This window comes from Hyperoodon ampullatus (assembly GCF_949752795.1).
Source record: "Hyperoodon ampullatus genome assembly, chromosome: X".
Lineage (NCBI taxonomy): Eukaryota > Metazoa > Chordata > Mammalia > Artiodactyla > Ziphiidae > Hyperoodon > Hyperoodon ampullatus.
Genome location: NC_136913.1, coordinates 149681508 through 149704236, shown reverse-complemented (window position 1 = coordinate 149704236; position 22729 = coordinate 149681508).

The following is a 22729-nucleotide window of genomic DNA, read 5'->3' as shown; positions in this document are numbered from 1 at the left end:
ATGATATTTGTCATCACAATGGTCAATGTCCTCGTCATCACAAGGCTCTGTGACCTGTGTCACCACAATGCACCATGAACTTTTCATCACAATGCTCCATGCCTTTCTCAGCACAACACTCAATGACACTTGTCACCACAATGCTCCATGCGCTTGTCAGCAAAATGCTCCACCAGCTTGTCATCACAATGCTCCATGCACTTCTCATCAAAATGCTCTGTCACCACTGATATCACAATGTTCCATCACTAGTCATCACAATACGCCCTCATCCTTGTCATCACAATGTTCCATGACCGCAGTCATCACAATACTACATGCCCTTATCATCACAGTGCTCCATGACCCCTGACATCACAATTCTCCATAACCCATGTCATCAAAAAGCTCCATGACCTTTTTCGTCACAATGCTCGATGACCCCTTACCTCACCATGCTCCATAACACATGTCATCAAAAATCTCCGTGACCTTTGTCATCACAAATCTCCATGACGCTTGTCATCACAATGCTCGATACCCTTCTCATAACAATGCTCCATGCCCTTGTCATTACAGTCCTCCATGAACCCTGTACCACAGTGTTCTGGGCCCTTGTCATCACAATGCGCCAGGCCCACTCTCATCACAATAATCCATGAAACATTTCAGACCAATTCCCCATGGCCTTTTCATCACAATGCTACATTACCCTTGTCATAACAATGCTCCATGACCCCGGTCATCACAATGCACCGTGCCCATCACCGTAATATTTCATGCTATTGTCCTCACAATGAAATCAAAATGCTCAATGACCTCTGTCATCAAAATGCTCCAAACCCTTCTGATCACAGTGTTCCATAACACTTATCACAATGCCCCATGAGGCTGGTCATCACAATTATCCATGGTCTTCTCATCACAATGCTCCATGATGTTTGTCATCACAACGCTCAATACACTTATCAGCACAATGCTCCCTGACAGTTGTCATCAGTATGCTCCTTGAACCCTGTCATGACAAGGCTCCATGCATTTTTCATCACAATGATCCATTCCCTTTTCATCACAATGCTCCAAGACCCCTGCAATCACAATGCTCCATGTCCTTGTCATCACAAAGCTCCATGACGCATGTCATCAGAATGCTCCATTGCCTTCTCATCACAATGCTCCATGCCCTTGTAATCACATTGCTTCAAAACCCCTGTAATCTCAATGCTCCATGCACCTTTTCATCAGAATGCTCCATGACCCTTTTCATCAAAATGCTCCATTACCCCTGACATCACAATGTTCCATAACCACTGTCATCAAATTGTTCCATGACACTTTTCATCAATTTGCTCCATGACCCTGTCATCACAATTCTCCCTGCCCTTCTCATCACAATGCACCACGACCTTGTCATCAAAATGCTCCATGACTTTTGTCATCACAAAGCTCCATGACCCTTGGCATCACAATGCTCTATGCCATTTCATCACAATGCTCCATGAAACCTCCCATCACATTGCTCCATGCCCTTGTCACCACAATGCTCCATGACACTTGTCATCACAATGCTCGATACTCTTCTCATCACAATGCTCCATTACCTTGTCATTACAATCCTCTATGAAACATGTATCACAGTGTTCCGTGCCCTAGTCATCACAAAGCTCCATTACCCCTGTCATAATAATGATCAATGACCCCTGCCATCACAATGTTCCACGGCCTTGTCATCCAAGTCTCCATGACCCCTGTCATCAAAATACTCCATGAACATTTTCAGCCCCATGCTCCATGACCTTCTTATCACAATGCTCATTGACCCTTGCCATCACAATTCTCCATGCCCTGTTCATCACAATGCTCCATGTCCCATGTCATTACAATTCTCCAAATCCTTGTCATCACAATGCACCATGGCACTTCTCATCACAATGTTATATGATCTTTTCATCACAATTCTCCATGCATTTGTCATTGCAATGATCTATGACCCCTGTCATAGCAAGCTCCATGCGTTTGTCATCACAATGCTTCATTACATTGTCATCAAAATTCTCAATGGCCCTTGTCATCACAATGCTCCATGCCCTTGTCATCACAATGCCCCTTGACCCTTGACATCACAATGTTCCAAGCCCTTGTCAGCAAAATGATCCATTAGTTAGTCATCACAATCCTCCATGACACTTGGTATCACAATGCTCCATGCCATTGTCATCACAATGGACAATGACATATGTCATCACAATGCTCCCTGACACCTGTCTTCACAATACTCCATGAGCTTGTTATCACAATGTTCCATGCCCTTGTCATCACAATGCGTCATGCCCACTGTCATCACAATAATCCATGAAACTTGTCAGCCCAATGTTCCATGCCCCTGTCATCACATTGCTCCATGACTCCAGTCATCACAATGCTTCATGACCCTTGTCATCACAGTGGTCTATGACCTCGTCACACAAGGCTCTGTGACCTTTGTCACCACAATGCTCCATGCCCTTGTCATCACAGTGCTCCATGCCCACTGTCATCACAATAATCCATTAAACTTTTCAGCCCAATGTTCCATGCCCCTGTCATCACATTGCTCCATGCCCCTGTCATCAAAATGCTCCCCAACCTTGTCATCACAATGCTCCGTGACTCCAGTCATCACAATGCTTCATGACCTTTGTCATCACAATGGTCCATGCCCTCATCATCACAAGGCTCTGTGAACTTTTTCACCACTATGCTCCATGAACTTTTGATCCCAATGCTCTGTGAGCCATGTCATCACAATTCTCCATGCCTTTGTCAGCACAATGCTCCATGACATTTGTCATCACAATGCTACATGCCCTTGTAAGCACAATGCTCCATGACCCATGTCATCACAGTGTGCCATGCGATTATCATCACAGTACTCCCCAACCTTGTCAACACAATGCTCCGTAAAACTTGTCATCACAGAGCTACATGCACTTCACATCTAAATGCTGTCTCACCACTAATATCATAATTTTCCAACACTAGTCATCACAATATTCCCTCTCTCCTGTCATCACAATGTTTCACGGCATTGTCATCACAAGGCTCCATGACCCGAGTAATCATAATGCTCCATGCCAATTTTCATCTCAATGCTCCATGAACCTTGTTATCACAACGAACCATGCCCATCAGCATAATGCTTCACGCTATTGTCATCACAATGAAATCAAAATGCTACATGACCTCTGTCATCACAATGCTCCAAACCCTTGTGATCACAATGCTCCATAAGACTTGTCATCACAACGCCCCATGACTCTCGACATCACAATTATCCATGCACTTCTCATCACAATGTTCCATGACCTTTGTCATCACAATGTTCAATACACTTGTCATCACAATGCTCCCTGACACTTGTCGTCCGTATGCTACTTGAACCCTGTCATGACAAGGCTCCATGCCTTTTTCATCACAATGATCCATGTCCTTTTCTTCACAATGCTCTAAGACCCCTGTGATCACAATGCTGCATGCACCTTTTCATCAGAATGCTCCATGAGACTTCTCATCACAAGGCTCAGTGGGCTTCTCATCACAATGCTCCAGGACCTTCTCATCACAATGCTCCAGGACCTTTTCATCACAATGTTCCATTCCCTTGTCAACACTATGCTCGATGACCCCTGCCATCAAAAAACTCCATGAACATTTTCAGCCCAATGATCTATGACCATCTCACCACAATGTTCCATGACCACTGTCATCACAACGCTCCATGGCCACTGACAACACAATGATCCTGGACTCTTTTCATCAAACTACTCCATGACCCTTGTCATCACAATGATCCATTCCCTTGCCATCCTAATGCTCCATGACACCTGTAATCACAATGCTCCGTGACGCTTGTCATCACAGTGCTCCATGACACTTGTCATCAAAATGTTCCGTGCATTTGTCAGCAAAATGCTACATGACCTTGTCATCACAATGCTTCATGTGCTTGTCATCACAGTACTCCATTACGATTGTCATCAAAATCCTCGAAGAAACTTGGGTTCACATTGCTTCATGCCCTTGTCATCACAATGCTCCATGGTCATTGAAATGAAAATGTTCCATGCCCTCACTCATCACAGTGCTCCAAACCCTTGTGATCACAATGTTCCATAACCCTTGTCATCACAACGCTCCATGATGCCTGTCATCACAATGCTGCATGAACTTTGTCATCACAATGCTCAACACACTTGTCATCACAATGCTCCCTGACACTTGTCGTCAGAATGCTCCTTGAAACCTGTCATGAAAAGACTCCATGCCTTTTTCATCACAATGCTCCATGCCCTTTTCATCACAATGCTCCTTGCCAGTGTCATCACAATACTCCACAAGCTGGTCATAAGAAGGCTCCATGACCCCTCTCATCAAAATGATCCATGACACCTGTCATCACAATGCTCCATTCCCCGTGTCACTACAGTGCTCCATGACGCTCGTCATCACAATTACCCATGATCTTCTCATCACAATGTTCCACAGTCTTGCCATCACAACGCTGAATGCCCTGGTCATCACAATGCTCCCTGTCCCTTGTCATCACAATTCTCCACGTCCCTCTCATCACAATGCGCCATGACACTTCTCATCACAATGTTACATGCTCTTGTCATCACAATTATCCATGCACTTGTCATCGCAAGGCTCAATGACCCCTGTCATAGCAATCTCCATGTGCTTGTCATCACAATGCTTCACGACGTTGTCATCAAAATTCTCAATGGCCATTGTCATCACAATGTTCCATTCCCTTGTCATCACAATGCTCCATGACACTTCTCATCACAATGCTCCATGCCCTTGTCATCAAAATGCTCCATTACATTTGTCATCACAATCCTCCATGACACTTGGTATCACAATGCTCCATGCCATTGTCATCACAATGCACCTTGACATATGTCATCACAATGCACCCTGACACCTGTCTTCACAATACTCCATGACCTTGTCATCACAATGCGCCAGTCCCTTGTCATCACATGGCGCCATGCCCACTGTCATCACAATAATCCATGAAACTTGTCAGACCAATGTTCCATAACCCCTGTCATCACAATTCTCCATGACCCTTGGCAACACAATGATCCGGGACTCTTGTCGTGAAAATGTTCCATGACCATTGCCATCACAGTACTCCATGCCCTTGCCATCCGAATGCTACAAGACACCTGTTATCACAATGCTCCATGCCCCTTTTCATCAGAATGCTCCATGAGACTTGTCATCACAAGGCTCCATGGTCTTCTCATCACAATGCTCCATGAAGCCTCTCATCACATTGCTCCATGCCCTTGTCATAACAAAGGTCCATGATGCTTGTTACAATGCTTGATGCCCTTCTCATCAAAATGCTCCATGCCCTTGTCATTACAGTCCTCAATGACCCATGTATCACAGTGTTCCGTGCCCTTGTCTTCACAATGCTCCAGGCCCACTCTCATCACAATGCTCCATGACACTTCTCATCAAAATGTTACATGCTCTTGTCATCACAATACTCCATACATCTGTCATCGCAATGCCCCATGACACCTGTCATAGCAAGCTCCATGCCTTTGTCATCAAAATGCTTCATACCTTGTCATTAAAATTCCCAATGTCCGTTGTCATCACAATGCTCCAAGCCCCTGTCATCACAATGCTCCATGACACTCCTCATCACAATGCTCCAAGCCCTTGTAATCACAATGCTCCATTACCTTTGTCATCAAAATCCTCCATGACACTTGGCATCACAATGCTCCATGCCATTGTCATCTCAATGGACCGTGACATATGTCATCACAACGCTCCCTGTCACCTGTCTTCACAATAATCCATGACCTTGTAATCGCAATGCTCCATGCCCTTGTCATCACAATGTGCCATGCCCACTGTCATCACAATAATCCATGAAACTTGTTAGACTAATTTTCCATGCCACTGTCATCACAATTCCCCATGTCCTTGTCATCACAAAGCTCCATGACGCATGTCATCAGAATTCTCCATTGCCTTCTCATCACAATGCTCCATGCCCTTGTCATCACAATGCTCCAAGACCACTTTAATCACAATGCTCCATGCCAATTTTCATCTCAATGCTCCATGAACCCTGTCATCACAATGCACCATGCCCATCATCATAATGCTTCTTGCTATTGTCATCACAATGAAATCAAAATGCTCCATGACCTCTGTCATCACAATGCTCCAAACCGTTGTTATCACAATGTTCCATAACACTTGTCAACACAAAGCCCCATGACGCTCGTCATCACAGTTTTACAAGGGTTTCTCATCACAATGCTCCATGACCTTTGTCATCACAATGCTCAATACACTTGTCATCACAATGCTCCCTGACACTTGTCGTCAGTATGCTCCTTGAACCCTGTCATGACAAGGCTCCATGCCTTTTCCATCACAATGATCCATGCCCTTTTCATCCCAATGCTCCATGATCCATGTAATCACAATGCTCCGTGAGGATTGTTATCACAGTGCTCCGTGACTCCTGTCATCACAATGCTCCATGCATTTGTCAGCACAATGCTACATGGCCTTGTCATCACAATCCTCCATGACCCATGGGATCACATTGCACCATGCTCTTGTCATCTCTGTCTTTATTTTCTGGTTTTTACAGATTTTCGGATGTTCCTTTTGACCGGTGGGAAGTGACAATTCTTTGTAGTGTGGATTTGTATTGCGGGGTTGCTTGATTGGCCAGAAAGGGCGTATGCCTTTTCTCCTGAATATGTTCAGCAGAAAATGCATACGCCCTTTTTGGCCAAGTGCATCATTGTCGAAGTTGTTACGCTTTTCCTGTGCTTTAAAGGCGATTCCAGTTTAACTCTTGAAATATGTTTTCTGCAATTCGGCCTCATTTTCAAGTCTGCTTCGCTGCCTTCCCTCAACAGATTTTTGGAAGAGAGTTGTCCTTTATAACTCTGCAGGTTTGTGAATTGCTGTGCCCCTGAGCTCCAATTTTCAACTCGTGTTTTTGTGAGCTGACCACAAATCTACAATTTTACTACAGGACATATACTTGTTCCGGGGGTGCAGGCTGACGCTTTGGTTAATTCTTTCTTCCGGATGGGAAATTAGAGTGAAATGTGTCCGTCCATATGCCTACAGCTACTCTCTGATTTGTTCTCCCTCTTTCCTTTCATCCACTGCACAATTTGCAAACTTTGTGAACCAGTAGCTTATAGGGGCTGACTCTCCAAGTTGGGAGATTGATAGTAAACCAGTTGGAATGCCAAACTGGAGCACAAGGAGAGGAAAAATTAGGAGCCTTTTAGAAATCTTTTGCCATCACAGGGTGTCCATTCTCTAGGATTCCCATACATGTTATAACTCTATTGATATTCCCTTCTACCTGGAGAGCTGGGACCCATGGAATGGGTGGCATGCATTACTGCTTTAAAGGATCTGCATTTTCTCACCCAATCTCACAAGTCCTCTCAGCCCCAAGTGTCCAGCCTTATGTCTCATTTGGCTGTCTTTGCAGATAGGGTCGTTCCAGGTTTCATCAGAACCCCTGAAGGAATTGTGTAAGAATTTCGCTGTTTTTTTTTGTTTGCTTGTTTTTGAAATTCATTTTTATAATGGGGTTGAGCTGATTTTCACCGACGTGTTTATGCCTGTCTAGACACACTTGATTCCCTTATGGAGACATATCAATATATAGGTTTTAAGATTCTTACTAGTCAGATATATTCCTCTGTGTGGAATAGGGGTGTTGAGTCCCGTTCACAGAGGAAGGTGTAGGATTTGTCTATTCTGTATTTGCTTCATGGAATGGTACCAGTGCTAATATCAAAGTCTGGTTTTATGCATCACCCCACCTCTCCTTTCCCCTTATCAGGCATAAAAGTGTTTTCTCAATGTGAGACTCTGTTCTCTTTCCTAACTCAGTTCATGTGTAGCCATGTTTACAGGACCTTCATAAGTGATATCTTATGATAAGTTTCCTTTTCTCTGTGACTGATTTCACTTAGAATCATCGTACCTAAATCCACTCATTATGCTGCTACTGGCTTTATGACACTGATTTCATGTCTGAGTGATATTCCGTTGTTCAAAATTACCACAAGTTCTTTATGCAATTTTCTCTTTCCTGGAATACTTAAGTTGTACTGAAGTTGAGGTTCTTGTATGCAGAGCAGCCTTAAATTTTTGGGTGCCTGTGTCTTGTTGATATTTAGTCTTCCCAAGTTATATGCCCATGAGTGGAAGTGCCCTATGCTTGGTAGCTTTGTATTTTAGATGTTTTAGGAAACAGCATACACTTCTTGAGAGTGGGTCTTGGATATTTATACCACACCCATCAGCGTGACTAGCTCCCTGTTCTCCATGGCCTCTCCTGCATTTCTGGTTTGTACACATTTTTTGGATGGCCTTTCTGAGCAGTGGAAATTGAGACTTCTTTGTTGTGCGGATTTGCATTTCCCGCTTGCTTGGTAGGCCAAAAACTCTGTATGTGTTTTTTTCATGAAGATATTCACGAAAAAAACGCATACACCCTTTTGCCCAACTGCATCATTTTAAAAATTCTGCTGCTTTTCATATGCTTTAAATGTGAGTCCAATCTACGTTTTGAAATCTGTTTCCTGCAATTCTGCCTCTCATTCAGATCCTCTTCGTTGCCTTACCTGAATATATTTTTGGACGTTGGTTATCATTTTTATCTTTGCAGCTCTTTGAATTGTTTGCTCCTGAGCCCCATTTTACAACTCGCATTTTTTGTCAGCTGGTCGCCAAACCATTGTATTGCTTCCGGCTCTATTCTGGTTCTGGGGAGGCAGGCTGAGCCTTTGGTTAATTCTTCTTCCTAATGGGAAATTAGAGTGGCATGTGCCTGTCAAAACTCCTACAGCTAGTCTCTCATTGGTTCCCCCTCTTCCCGTTTATCCTCTGCACAAATTGCAAACTGTGTGAAACAGGAGGTTAAAGGTGCTGATTCTCCAAGTGGGGAGATTGTTAGTAATTTGGCTGGAATGGCGAACCCCAGCACCAGGAGATCAAAAATTAGGTGTATTTTAGACACCTTTCCTGGTCACACGGTGTACATTCGTCTCGGTTTCCCAGGCATGTTTTCGCTGTCAGAAGATTCCCTTGAACCTGCAGATTTGGGACCCAAGTAATGGGAATCAGGCAGTATTACTTTAAAAGGTCTGCCTTTACTCACACAGCCTCTCTAACATCTCTTAGCGTGCATAGCTTCCAGCCTTATATATCATTCTGCTGTTGGTCTACATGTGTTCAATCCATGTTACATCGTAGCCCTTCAACAAAAGTTGTAAGAAGTTTTGGCTGTCTCACTGTTTTTATAAATATTTTTAAATTTATTTTTATATTGGTTACAGCTGATTTTCAAAGCTCTGTTTTTTGCTGCTGTACATCCACTTGATTCATGTACTGTGAGACAACAATAAATTCTTTTTTAGATGCTTACCAGTCATATATATTATTTTCCAGTGACTTGAGTGCGCTGAGTGCAGTTCTTTGAGGTACCATGTAGGCCTTGTCAGTTATTCAATTTGGTACTTGGAATGGTGTCTTTGCTAATTTCAACCTCCTGGATAATACCTCACCCTTCCCCACCTTTTCCATTTAGCAGCTTTATGTCTATTTTCTACATATTTGACTATATTTCTGTTTTGTAATTTATTTCATGTGTAGCCATTTTTGATTCCACATTTAAGTGACATCTTATGATATGTGTCTTTTTCTTTCTGTCATATGTCACTTAGAATGATTGTATGTAACTCCTCCAGAGTTGTTACAACTGGCCTTATTTCATTGATTTCTGGATGAGTAATATTCCACTCTACAAAAGTACCCCAACTCTTTTATCCATTTTATCCTTCCAGGGACATTTAGGTTATATCCAAGTAGAGGCCCTTTTTAACAGAGAGGTGGTAAACGTTGGGGTGCCTGTTTTCTGTCGATTTTTGTTTTCCCCAAGGTATACGCCCATGAGTGCAAGTGCCCTATGCTCTGTAGCTCATTTTTTCGATGTTTTAGCAAACACAATACACTTCTCCAGAGTGGCCGTTGGCAAATTACATTTCCACTATCAGCCTCACAGGGCTCCCTTTTCTCCTCAACCTGTCCTACTTTTCTGGTGTTTACACTTTATGTGGATGGCCCTTCTGACTGATGTGAAGTGATACATTTTGTAGTATAGATTTCCAGTGCCCACCTGTTTGGTTGGATAAAATGTGTGTATGGCCTTTACTTGAATATATTCAGAAAAAAATGCATATACCCTTTTTGGACAACTGCATCATTGGTGATATTCAGGCCCTTTTCTTGTGCCTTAATGGGGAGTCCTTTCCACCTCTTCAAATCTGTTTCCTGCCACTCTCCCTTGCTTACAAGTCCTTTTCTGTGACTTACCTCAAGACATTTTTTGATGATAGATATTTTCAACTCTGCAGTTTCATGAATTTTAGTGCACCTGAGTTCCATTTTTCAACTTGTGTTTTTGGAAACTGGACAAAAAACAGCGGGATTTCCTCTAGCCCTATTCTGTTTCCGTTGGCAATTCTAGCCTTTGATGAATTTGTCTTCCAGATTGGAAATTACAGTGGCATGTGCCTGTCAGAACACCTAGGACTTGTCTCTAAATTTTTCTCATCCTTCCGCTTCATCCTCCGGACAAATTCCAAACTGTGTGCAACAGGATGTTGACGGTGCTGATATCCCCAAGTGAGGAAATTGTTAGGAAAGATGCTGGAGGGGTGAACCCGAGCACCAGGCGATGAGGAGATGAGGTGCCTTTTCCAAACTGTTTCCGATCAAATGGTGTACCATCCTCTAGGTGTGACAGGCATGTTTTAGCCGTAGGAATGGTCCCGTGCATGTAAGGAGAACACCAGGAATTTTTCCAAATCAGTTTCTCCCTGAACCCCAAACTAGGGAATTTTTAAGCTACGGCTACACATATGTCCATTAAGGGCCTTGGGAAATAGGCAGAGTCCAAACTTTAGATGATTGAAATCTTCGGGATGAGAAGTGTTCACCATCGGCCTTGCTTAGTTTACATTTTATGTGTCATTGATAGATGATGTCAATAAAAATATGTATTCTTTTTCAGATTATTTCCCCTTATAGGTTATTGCAAAATATTCAGTGTAGTTCCCTGTGCTATACAGTAGTTCCTTGTTGATGATCTGTTTTATACGTAGCAGTGTGTATGTGTTAATCCCAAACTGTTAATTTATCCCTTCTCCTACCTTTCCCCTTTGGTAATAATAAATTATAAGATTTTATACTTCTCAGAAATGGGGAAGCTGAAAGAGAGGTATCATTTTCAATGGAAAAGCATTCAAAACAAGATTGAAGCTTCAGCCAAGAGTATTCGATGTACATCCTTGCGAATAAATCACTTCATTTCTTTAATGTTGACATGACAAATAAGACAGACGTCTTCACTGATCTTGCTTATAATAAAGTGATGGAAATATCAAATGTAAGTCTTAGAAACATCTTATTTTACCCGAGTGTTATACACTGCCCTATGTTAACTGCAGTTTGGCTCACACATCTGTTCATTGTAGTTACAATGTTCTCAATTTCTGTTACTGATCCTCCAGAGTGGACCCCAACAGGAGTCCCCGTGCCCAGTGTCATTGTAGCCAACAGATCAAGACTGAGTTTGGTACAGAAGCAAAGGAAACTTTATATTTTGAAAACAGAATGGAGAGGTGAGAGCGTGCACTCCCCGGCGGGCTGTGGGCTGGGCTGCTGTGTAGGGATCCCATCAGCGTCAGCAGGAGGGAGGTGATGGAGCTCTCGAGGGCTGGGTTGCCTGCAGCTCAGGCTCTATGTCGCGGTGTCTGCATGGGACCCCACTAGCTGAGGTGTCAGCCCAGCCATTCTGCACTAGGAAATCGGGTGTGAAGTGCCGGGTGTGGGACCTCTGCATGTGGAACCCTAGGAGCACGTGAAATTAGACAAAGCACAAAGGAAAAATAGGTTAGACTTTATTTTATTGCCCAGATTCTCTTTTTATCTCCCAGGAATTTTTAATGAACGTTGCCGGTGATGAACACCTCCTCTGCTTTTTGTCCCGTTCCTCATTCTTGGGGTGCTGAGCGTGCAGATCCCTCTTTTGTAACTGCTTCATGCTGAGGTGGGAGCCCTCATACACGGGGGGAGGGGCAAAACTTCTCCCCAGAAGCCTCCAGGTGAGGTTGATTGTCCCAAGGCTTCCTGCCTCACTGCTCGTCCACCTGAGCACCAGCATTGGAAATGTTATAGATTCTAATGACCTTTAAGGGTCCAGGAAAGAGAGGCAAAGTGATGCTGCGGTGGCAGGTTTCACCCCACCCCACATTTGTTCAGCGACCTTAGGCTGACGGTTTTTGCCAACCTAGATGCTCTGACCAGTAGTCTGTGCTTTCTTTAATTAGGTCCCTGAATTAATGTATAAACAGCACCATGTGTCAGAGCCCTGCCTGCTCAACTCCCAGACAGTCCAGGGTTAGTGGTGATCCAGGACCATGAAGTCCACTGAGTCAATGGCATTTTGAAGTAGTCAGCAGTCCAGCTGGTCATATTGGCCACCATCACCGTGGTTTCTGTAGGGTTTTCTATGGTGAAAGCATGATATATGTTTCCCCGCCAAGCTTATTAGCTCCCGTCTGGGTGCAGTAAGTCCGGCAAGCAGTAGTCTGCTCTTTTGGGGCACAGACTTGTTTTCTGAGAGAAACTCCAGGTCAAGTGATGGTCACACGAGTCATCTTGGGGGCCCATTGCCCCGTTTGTCTCTCTGGAGGTTGGAGTTGGAGGGCCTCCTCACTCGAGGTCAGTGTGTCCACAGAGCGACCCCTGTAACTTCAGGGTATGATGGGTGGTTAGGATCACCACGTGGGGTCCTTTTCCCTTAGGAGGGAGCTGGCCTTGCAGGCTGCTGATTTCCACCTTTTTAGATACCCCAGTATCCTGGCCTGATGGGGCGGGGGGCAAAGCCCTTGGTGAGTATAGTTTATCATACCTGAAGGGCATTATTGTGTTGCTCCATTTCAAGTGGTCCCAGTTTTTGCACTAAGGATCTAAGGGCGATTAACCTTTGACCGGGTATGTAAAGGTCAAAGGGTTTAGCTAAATTAGGGAGTTCCTGGGCAAGGGCCTGAATTGACTGCTCTTTCCATTCTTGAAAGGCTGCTTCTGGATTCTATTCAAAAGGATCATCATCTTTTCGTGTCACAGTTTCATGTAGAGGCCCAGCTATTAGACTGTAGTTAGGGATCCAGATGCATAAAACCTTGGCCTCCCCAGGAACCCCTAAGCTGTATTCTAGTTTTAGAAGAGGTAAGGCTGCAAATGGCTTCTTCCCTATCCTGGGATGCGTTTCTCCGAATATCTGTGAGAATGAAGCCCAGGCATGTCACCTTAGCCTGGGATATTTGAGCCTTTTCCTTAGACACCTTCTATCCTTTCTTGGCTAGGTAGTTCAGAGGCGTCTTTAGTAGGCCTGGCGATCAGAATGTCATCTGCATATTGAAGGAGGGTTCCCTTTTACAGAGGTAGAACTTTTAGGTCTTTAGAGGACATTTCCCCAATGATGGTGTGGGGATTTTAGAACCATTGGGGCAGGACGGCCCAGCATTATTGCTTTTTTGCATGTTTTGTCCTGCAACTCACAAGCCAAAAATTCTTGTGATTCTGAGATGAGTGGAATACAGAAGAAGGCATCATTGAAGTCTAATACAGAATGCCATGGCCTGGTGGATGGTAGACTGACCAGCAGGGGGTAGGAAATAGGAGCTACTTGATGTATATCCTCGGTGGCTTCACTGACTGTCCTGATATACTTTGCCAGGTCTCCAGCAGCCCATGGGGCTCTCGTGGTCAGGCCAATCCCAGGATATGGAGCTCACGTGGGCTGCACCTCCACCCCCACAGCCCACGGGGCTCTCGTGGTCAAGTCCCTCCCAGGGTATGGAGCTCACCTGTGCAGCTACCCAGCAGCCCATGGGGCTCTCATAGTCAGGCCCTTCCCAGGATATGGAGCTCCCTTTGGGCAGGTACCCCAGAAGGGCTGGACACACAGGAAATGTGCACATAGCCCACATTGCAGAGAACCCCCAGCTCACCTGTCGCTCACAGCTGACACAGAACACCTCAGAGCAGGACTTGAACTATCAAACAGCAGCTCTGACAGGTCTGTGACCCCAGGTATCACTCTGTGCGGCCTCTCTCTGCCTGGTCTTCCAGACACTTCCACTGCAGCCAGGGCACCAGGCCTCTATCTCCACCGACCATCACTCCTCTCTCTGACTCCTGGGTTCCTCTCATTAGGATAGTGTCTTCTTGAAGTTGTTTTCCACTCATGGACCACATAAAATGATAAGAAAACAAGCCGCAGCTGCAGCCCCTTGTCTAGCCTGACTCTCAAGAGCGCACACCTGTTCCTTGGGCCTGGCCCATTTAGCAAGTTTCATTTTCTGCAACTGTGAGCCCCTGAGGGGTGAGGATTGGCTGATTTGGGCAGCCTGACACTGCCTGCCAGCCCTCCCCAGGTGTGCCTGGGTTGAGATCACTATAAGCACCTCTCCAGTCAGCAAGAGCTCCTGTAGCTGTGCCTGACGCCATATTCTCTGCCCCGTCAGCAGTGTCGGGGCTGTGGTGGTGGGAGGGAGTGAGGGGCCGTGGCTTTGTGGGTGGACCAGTGTGAGTGGGGCTCTGCTGGACTTTCTGCAGGAGTTGCCAGGCTGCCACCTGCTAAAGAAGAGGAGGTGTCACCCATACCTGCCGCTGGAATTTCTCCCCAGGCAGAGGTGAGGAAGTAAAAAAGCAGTGGGGGCTGTGGCAGGAGGGGTATCTCAGGCAGGGAAATGGAAAGCTTCCAGAAGAGCATCTGGGGCCAGGACCATCCTGGCTGGCCTGCTGGCACCAAGTCGGCCTGCATGCTGTCGCTGGTGTGGCTCCACAGCCCTTCCTCTAGGCTTGCAAGTTCTTGTACATATTCAGGTGTTTTACCTGGAAAGGGTGGGAAGATTTCAGCTGCAGCAGGACTGGGGTACAGCTCACATTTACTCACAGAGGCCTCGACATAGTCCCCCAGCTTTGCAATGAGGATGCTCCTTGTGGGGGGAGCGCTGCTGACTGCATGGGAGATGATTTCCCACTTCTGACCAACTTAAGAATTTTTTACCACTGGAACAGGTGCCCTGATACGATTTTCCTCTGTATAACTGGTGGGTTCTGTTTTTTTTTTTTTTTTTTTTTTTCCTTTTTTCTTTTTGGTTCAAGGTAGGTTTTATTTATTCCTCTTTTTCTTTAATTTAGAGATATAAACATGGAAATAATGCATTTATATAAAGACGACTATATGAAGGGAAAAACTTATTTTCTGTTTTATTTTATTAAATGTTATTTATTCATTTTTAATTTTTTAAAATTTATTTATTTATTTTATACAGCAGGTTCTTATTGTATATCTATGTTATACATATAAGTGTGAACATGTGAATCCCAGTCTCCCAATTCATCCCACTATCACCCTCCCATGGTGTTCCCCCCTTGGTGTCCATATGTTTGTTCTCTACATCTGTGTCTCTATCTCTGCCCTGCAAACCGGTTCATCTGTACCATTTTTCTAGGTTCCACATATATGCATTAATATACAATAATTGTTTTTCTCTTTCTGACTTACTTCACTCTGTATGACAGTCTCTAGATCCATCAAGGTCTCTACAAATGACCCAATTTCATTCCTATGTATGGTTGAGTAATATTCCATTGTATATATGTACCACATCTTTATCCATTCGTCTGTCTGTGGGCACTTAGGTTGCTTTCATTACGTGGCTATTGTAAATAGTGCTGCAATCAACATTGTGGTGAATGTTTCTTTTTGATTTATGGTTTTCTCTCGGTATATGCACAGTAGTGGTATTGCTGGATTATATGGTAATTCTATTTTTAGTTTTTTAAGGAACCTCCATTCTGTTCTCCATAGAGACTGTATCGATTTACATTCCCAACAATAGTGGAAGAAGGTTCCTTTTCTCCACACCCTCTCCAGCATTTGTTGTTTGTAGATTTTCTGATGATGCCCATTCTAACAGGTGTGACGTGATACCTCATTGTAGTTTCGATTTCCATTTCTCTAATAATTAGTGATATTGGGCATATTTTCATGTGCGTCTTGGCCATCTCTATGTCTTCTTGGAAGAAATGTCTATTTGGATCTGCTTCCATTTTTGTATTGGGTTTTTTGTCTTATTTATGTTGAGCTGCATGAGCTGTTTATATATATTGGAGATGAATCATTTGTCCATTGATTCGTTTGCAAATATATTCTGCCATTCTGAGGGTTGTCTTTTCATCTTGTTTGTAGTTTCCTTTGCTTTGCAAAAGCTTTTACATTTCATTAGGTCCCATCTGTTTAGCTTCTTTTTTTATTTCATTACTATAGGAGTTGGATCAAAAAAAGATCTTGCTGTGATTTACGTCAGAGTATTCTTCGTAAGTTTTCCTCTCAGAGTTTTATACTGTCCGGTCTTACATTAAGGTCTCTAATCGATTTTGAATATATTTTTATGTATGGTGTTGGGGAGTGTTCTAATTTCATTCTTTTACATATAGCTGTCCAAAATTCCCAGCACCACTGACTGAAGAAACTCTCTTTTCTCCATTGTAAAGTCTTGCCTCCTTTGTCATAGATTAGTTGAGCATAGGTGTGTAGGTTTATCCCTGGGCTTTCTTTTTCTTTTGCTTTTCCAACTTTATTGGAGTATAATTGCTTTACAATGGAGTGTTAGTTTCTGCTGTATAACAAAGTGAATCAGCTATACATATACAAATATCACCAGATCCCCTCCCTCTTGCATCTCCCTCCCACACTCCATATCCCACCCCTTTAGGTGGTCACAAAGCACCGAGCTGATCTCCCTGTTCTATGTGGCTGCTTCCCAGTAGCTATCAGTATTACATGTGGTAATGTATTTATGTCCATGCCACTCTCTCACTTCGTCCCATCTTACCCATCCCCCTTCCGGTGTCCTCACGTCCTTTGCCTATGTCTGTGTCCTTAATCCTGTCCTGCCACTAGGGTCTTCAAAATCTTTTTCTTTTCCTCATTAGATTCCATATATCTCTGTTAACATACATTATTTGTTTTTCCCTTTCTGACTTACTTCACTGTGTAGGACAGATTCTAAGTCCATCCACCTCAGTGCAAATAACGCAGTTTTGCTTCTTTTTATGGCTGAGTGACATTCCATTGTATATATGTGCCATATCTTCTTTATCCATTCATCTGTCGATGGACACTTAGGTTGCTTCCATGTCCTGGCTATTGTAAATAGAGTTGCAATGAACATTTTTGTACATAACTCTTTTTGAATTATGGTTTTCACAAGGCAAATGCCCAGTAGTTGGATTGTTGTGTCGTATGGTACTTCTATTGTTAGTTATTTAAAGGAACCTCCTTACTGTTCTCCCTAGTGCCCATATCAATTTACATGCCCACCCACAGTGCAAGTGTGCTCCCTTTTCTCCAATAAAGGCCTCTCCAGCATTTATTGTTTTGTAGATTTTTTTGTTGATTGCCACTCTGACTGCTGTGAGGTGATACCTCACGGTAGTTTTGATTTGCATTTCTCTAATGATTAGTGATGTTCAGCATCCTTTCATGTGTTTCTTGGTAATCTGTATATCTTCTTTGGAGAAATGTCTATTTAGGTCTTCTGCCCGTTTTTGGATTTGGTTGTTTGCTTTTGTGATATTGAGCTACATGTGGTGCTTGTAAAGTTTGGAGATTAATCCTTTGTCAATTGCTTCATTTGAAAATATTTTCTCCCATTCTGAGGGTTGTTTTTCCATCTTGTTTATGTTTTCCTGTACTGTGTAAAAGCTTTTAAGTTTCATTAGGTCCCATTTGTTGATTTCTGTTTTTATTTCCATTTCTCTAGGAGGTGGGTCAAAAAGGATCTTGCTGTGATATATGTCATAGAGTGTTCTGCCTATGGTTTCCTCTAAGTGTTTTATAGTGTCTGGTCTTATATTTAGATCTCTGATCAATTTAGAGTTTATTTTTGTGTATGGTGTTATGGAGTGTTCTAATTTCATTCTTTTATGTGTAGGGGTCCAGTTTTCCCAGCACCAATTACTGAAGAGACTGTCTTTTCTCCATTGTATATCCTTAGCTCCTTTGTCATAGGTGAGATAGGCATAGGTATGTAGGTTTATCTCTGAGCTTTCTGTCCTGTTCCATTGATCTGTGTTTATGCCAATCTGAATACACTTGATTCCATTATGGAGACATATAAATACAGAGGTTTCAAGATTATTACCAGTCAGATATATTCCTCCTCAGTGAATAGGGTGTTTTGTGTCCAGTTCATTGAGAAAGGAGTAGGTCTTGTCTATTACATATTTGGTATATGGAATGGTATCTGTGCTAATTTCAAACTCTGCTTTTACACATCACCCCACATCACATTTCCCCTTAAGGAGGCATAAGTGTGTTTTCTAAATGTGTAACTCTGTTCTCTTTTGAAATTCAGTTCATGTGTAGCCATGTTTACATTCCCTCTATAAGTGATATATTACAATAAGTTTCTTTTTCTTTGTGGCTCATTTCACTTAGCATCATCGTACCTAAAGCCACTCATTATGCTGCTATTGGCCTTATGACATTGATTTTATGTCTGAGTGACATTCCATTGTATATAAGTACCACAATATATTTATCCATTTTTTTCCCTTTCCTGGGATATTTAAAGTGTACCGAAGTTGAGGTTCTTGTAAACAGAGCAGCCCTACACTTTGGGCTGGCTGTGTGTTGTGGATTTTTAGTTTTCCCAAAATACACGCCCATGAGTGGAAGTGTGCTATGCTCTGTAGCTCTGTTTTAGAAAACAACATACAGTTCTCCAGAGAGGCTGTTGGCAATTTACATCCAGTCCATCGGCATAACCAGGCTCCCTTTTCTCCATGGCCTGTCCTGTATTTGTGGTTTTTACACAATTTGCAGATGGCCCTTTTGACCGGAGGTAAGTGACACTTCTATGTAGGGTGGATTTGCAATGCCTGATGGCTTGTTTGGCCAAAAAGGGCGTATGCATTTTTTCCCGAATTTATTCAAGGAAATACACATACTCCCTTTTCAGCCAAGGGCAACATTGTCGAAGATCTGTCGCTTTTCATGTGCTTTAAAGACGACTCCAATCTACCTCTTGAAATCTGTTTCCTTCAATTCTGCCTTGCTTTCAAATCCTCTTCACTGCCTTACCTCAATATATTTCTGGATGATAGTTGTCCTTTATAACTCTGAAAGTTTGTGAATTGCTGTGCCCCTGATTTCCATTTTTCAACTCGCTTATTTGTGAGCTGGCTGCAATACCACAGGATGGCTTTAGGCCCTAGTCTGGTTCCGCGGTTGCAGGCTGAGCCTGTTTTTAATTCTTTTTCCTGATGGGAAACTAGAGAGATATGTGCCCATCCAAACACCTACAGCTAATGTCTCATTTGTTTCCCCTCTTCCTGTTCATCCTCTGCACAATTTGCAAACTGTGCACAACAGGAGGGTAAATGCAGTGACACTCCAAGGGGGGAGATTTTTAGTAATGCAGATGGAATGGCGAAGCCGAGCACGAGGAAAGGAATAATGAGGTACCTTTTAGAAAACTTTCCCGATTAAACAGTGTACCAACCACTGGGTTTCCCATGCATGTTTTAACTGTAGGAAGATTCCCTTAAACATGGAGAGTTGGGGCCACTAGAATGGGTAGCACACAGTATTGCTCTAAGTGGTGTTCTTTTTTTCTCACACAACCTCAGCAATCTTGTCAGCTCCAAGTGTCCAGTCTTATGTCTCATCCAGCTGTGTGTGTAAAGGTGGTCAATCCAGGTTGCATTACAGGCCCTGAACGTAATTTTTAAGACATTCTCTCTGTTTCGCTGTTTTTGCATTTTGCTTTTGAAATTTATTTTTATAAGGGGGTTTAGCTGAATTTCAGTGCTGTGTTCATGCCATTATACACACACATGATTCCTTTATGGAGACATGAGAATACATATGTTTTAAAATTGTTACTAGTCAGATATATTCCTCTGCAATGAATAGGGTTTGTTGAGTCCAGTTCATTGTGCCGGGAGTAGGTGCTGTCTATTATATACTTGATTTATGGAACGGTATCTGTGCTAATTTTGGACTGTATATTTATGTATCACCCCACCTCGCCTTTCCCCTTAATCAGGCAGAAGTTTGTTTTCTAAATGTGTGACTGTGTTGTGTTTGTAATTCAGTTCATGTGTAGCCATGAGTACATTCCCGCTGTGAATGATAGCTTATGATAAGTTTCATTATTCTGTTCTCTTTCCTAACTGAGTTGATGTGTAGCCACGTTTCCAGGACCTTCATAAGTGATATATTATGATAAGTTTCTTTTTCTGTGTGACTTATTTCACTTAGAATCATCATACCTGAATCCACTTATTTTGCTGCTACTGGCCTTATGACATTGATTTCATGGCTGAGGGATATTCCATCGTATGTAAATAACACAATTTCTTGAACCATTTTTGTCTTTCCTGGGATATTTAAGGTGTACCCAAGTTGAGGTTCTTGTAAGCAGTGCAGCCCTAAATTTTGAGGTGGCTCTGTCTTATTGATATTCAGATTTCCCAAAGTATATTCCCTAGACAGGAAGTGCCCTTGGCTCTGTAGCTCTGTTGTTTACTTGTTTTAGGGAACACAATGCACTCCTCCAGAGAGGAAGTTGGCAATTCACATCCAGCCAATCAGCATAACTAGGCTCCCTGTTCTCCAGGGCCTGTCTTGCCTTTCTAGTTTTTACACATTTTGCGTATGTCCCTTTTGACTGGTGAGAAGTGATATTTCTTTGTAGTGCAGGTTTGCATTGCCCGCTTGCTTGGCCAAAAAGGGCGTATGAGTTTTCTCTTGAATATATTCAGGAGAAAACACATACGCCGTTTTTGGCCAAGTGCATCATGGTCGAAGTTGTGCCCCTTTTCCTGTGCTTTAAAGGAGATTCCAATGTACCTCTTGAAATCTGTTTCCTGCTATTCTGTCTCGCTTTCATGTCCACCTCGTTGCCTTCCCTCAACAGATTTTTGGACGATAGTTGTCCTTTATTACTCTGCCAGGTTTTGAATTTTTGTGCCCCTGAGCTCGATTTATCAACTCGTTTTTTGTGAGCTGACCGAAAGTCCATAATTTTGGTTCAGGACCTATACTCTTTCCCGGCGCGTGGCTGAGACTTGGATTAATTCTTCTTCCTGCCTGGAAATTAGAGAGACCTGTGCCCGTCCAAATGCCTAACAGCTACTCTCTCATTGGTTCTCCCTCTTCCCCTTCATCCTCTGCCAAATTGGCAAGCTGTGCGAACCAGGAGGTTAAAGGGGATGTCTCTCCAAGTTGGGAGATTGAGTGTAAAGCAGTTGGAAAGTCAAACAGGAGCACCAGGAGAGAGACAGTTAGTTGAGTTTTAGAAACTTTTTTGTATTCAGAGTGTGTCCATTCTCTAGGTTTCCCATACATGTTATAGCTGTAGTAATAGTCCCTTCAACCTGGAGAGTTGGGACCCTTGGAATGTGTGCCACACATTATTGCTTTAAATGGTCTGCATTTGCTCACTGAATGTCACCAATACTCTCAGTCCCAAGTGTCCAGCCTTATGCCACATCCAGCTGTCATTGTAGATAGGGTCATTCCAGGTTTCATCAGAGCCACTGAAGGAATTGTAAAGAATTTCCCTGTTTTTTTGTTTTGTTTTTGAAATTCCTTTTTATAGTGGGTTTGAGCTGATTCTCACTGCCATGTTTATGCCAGTCTAGACACACTTGATTCCCTTACGGAGACATATCAATACATAGGTTTTAAGATTTTTACTAATCAGATATATTCCTCTGCGGGAAATATGGGGTTTGGAGTCCCTTTCACTGAGGAAGGTGTAGGTCTTGACTATTCCGTAGTTGGTTTTTGGAACAGTACCTGTACTAATATCAAACTCTGGTTTTATGCATCACCCCACCTCTCTTTATACCTTGAGCAGGCATAAGAGTTTTTTCAAAATGTGAGACTCTGCTATCTTTCCTAACTCAGTTCATGTGTAGCCATCTTAACTGGACCTTCATAAGTGATATCTTATAATAAGTTTCTTTTTCTCTGTCACTTATTTCACTTACAATCATCGTACCTGAATCCACTCATTTTGCCGCTACTGGCCTTATGACATTGATTTCATGGCTGAGGGCTATTCCATCATACATAAGTAATAGAATTACTTGAACCATTTTTGTCTTTCTAGAGATATTTAAGGTGTACCCAAGTTGAGGTTTTTGTAAACAGCGCAGCCATAAATTTTGGGGTATCTCTGACTTATTGATTTTCAGTTTTCCCAAGGTATATTCCCTAGACTGGAAGTGCCCTTGGCTCTGTAGCTCTGTTGTTTACTTGTTTTAGGGAACACAATGCACCCCTCCAGAGAGGCAGTTGGCAATTTACATCCCGCCCATCAGCATAACTAGGCTCCGTGTTCTCCAGGGCCTGTCTTGTCTTTCTGGTTTTTACAGATTTTGTGGATGTTCCTTTTGACAGGTGGGAAGTGATACTTCTTTATACTGCTGATTTGCATTGCCCGCTTGCTTGCTTGGCCAAAAAGGGCGTATGCCTTTTCTCCTGAATATATTCAGGAGAAAACGCATACGCCCTTTTTGGCCAAGTGCATCATTG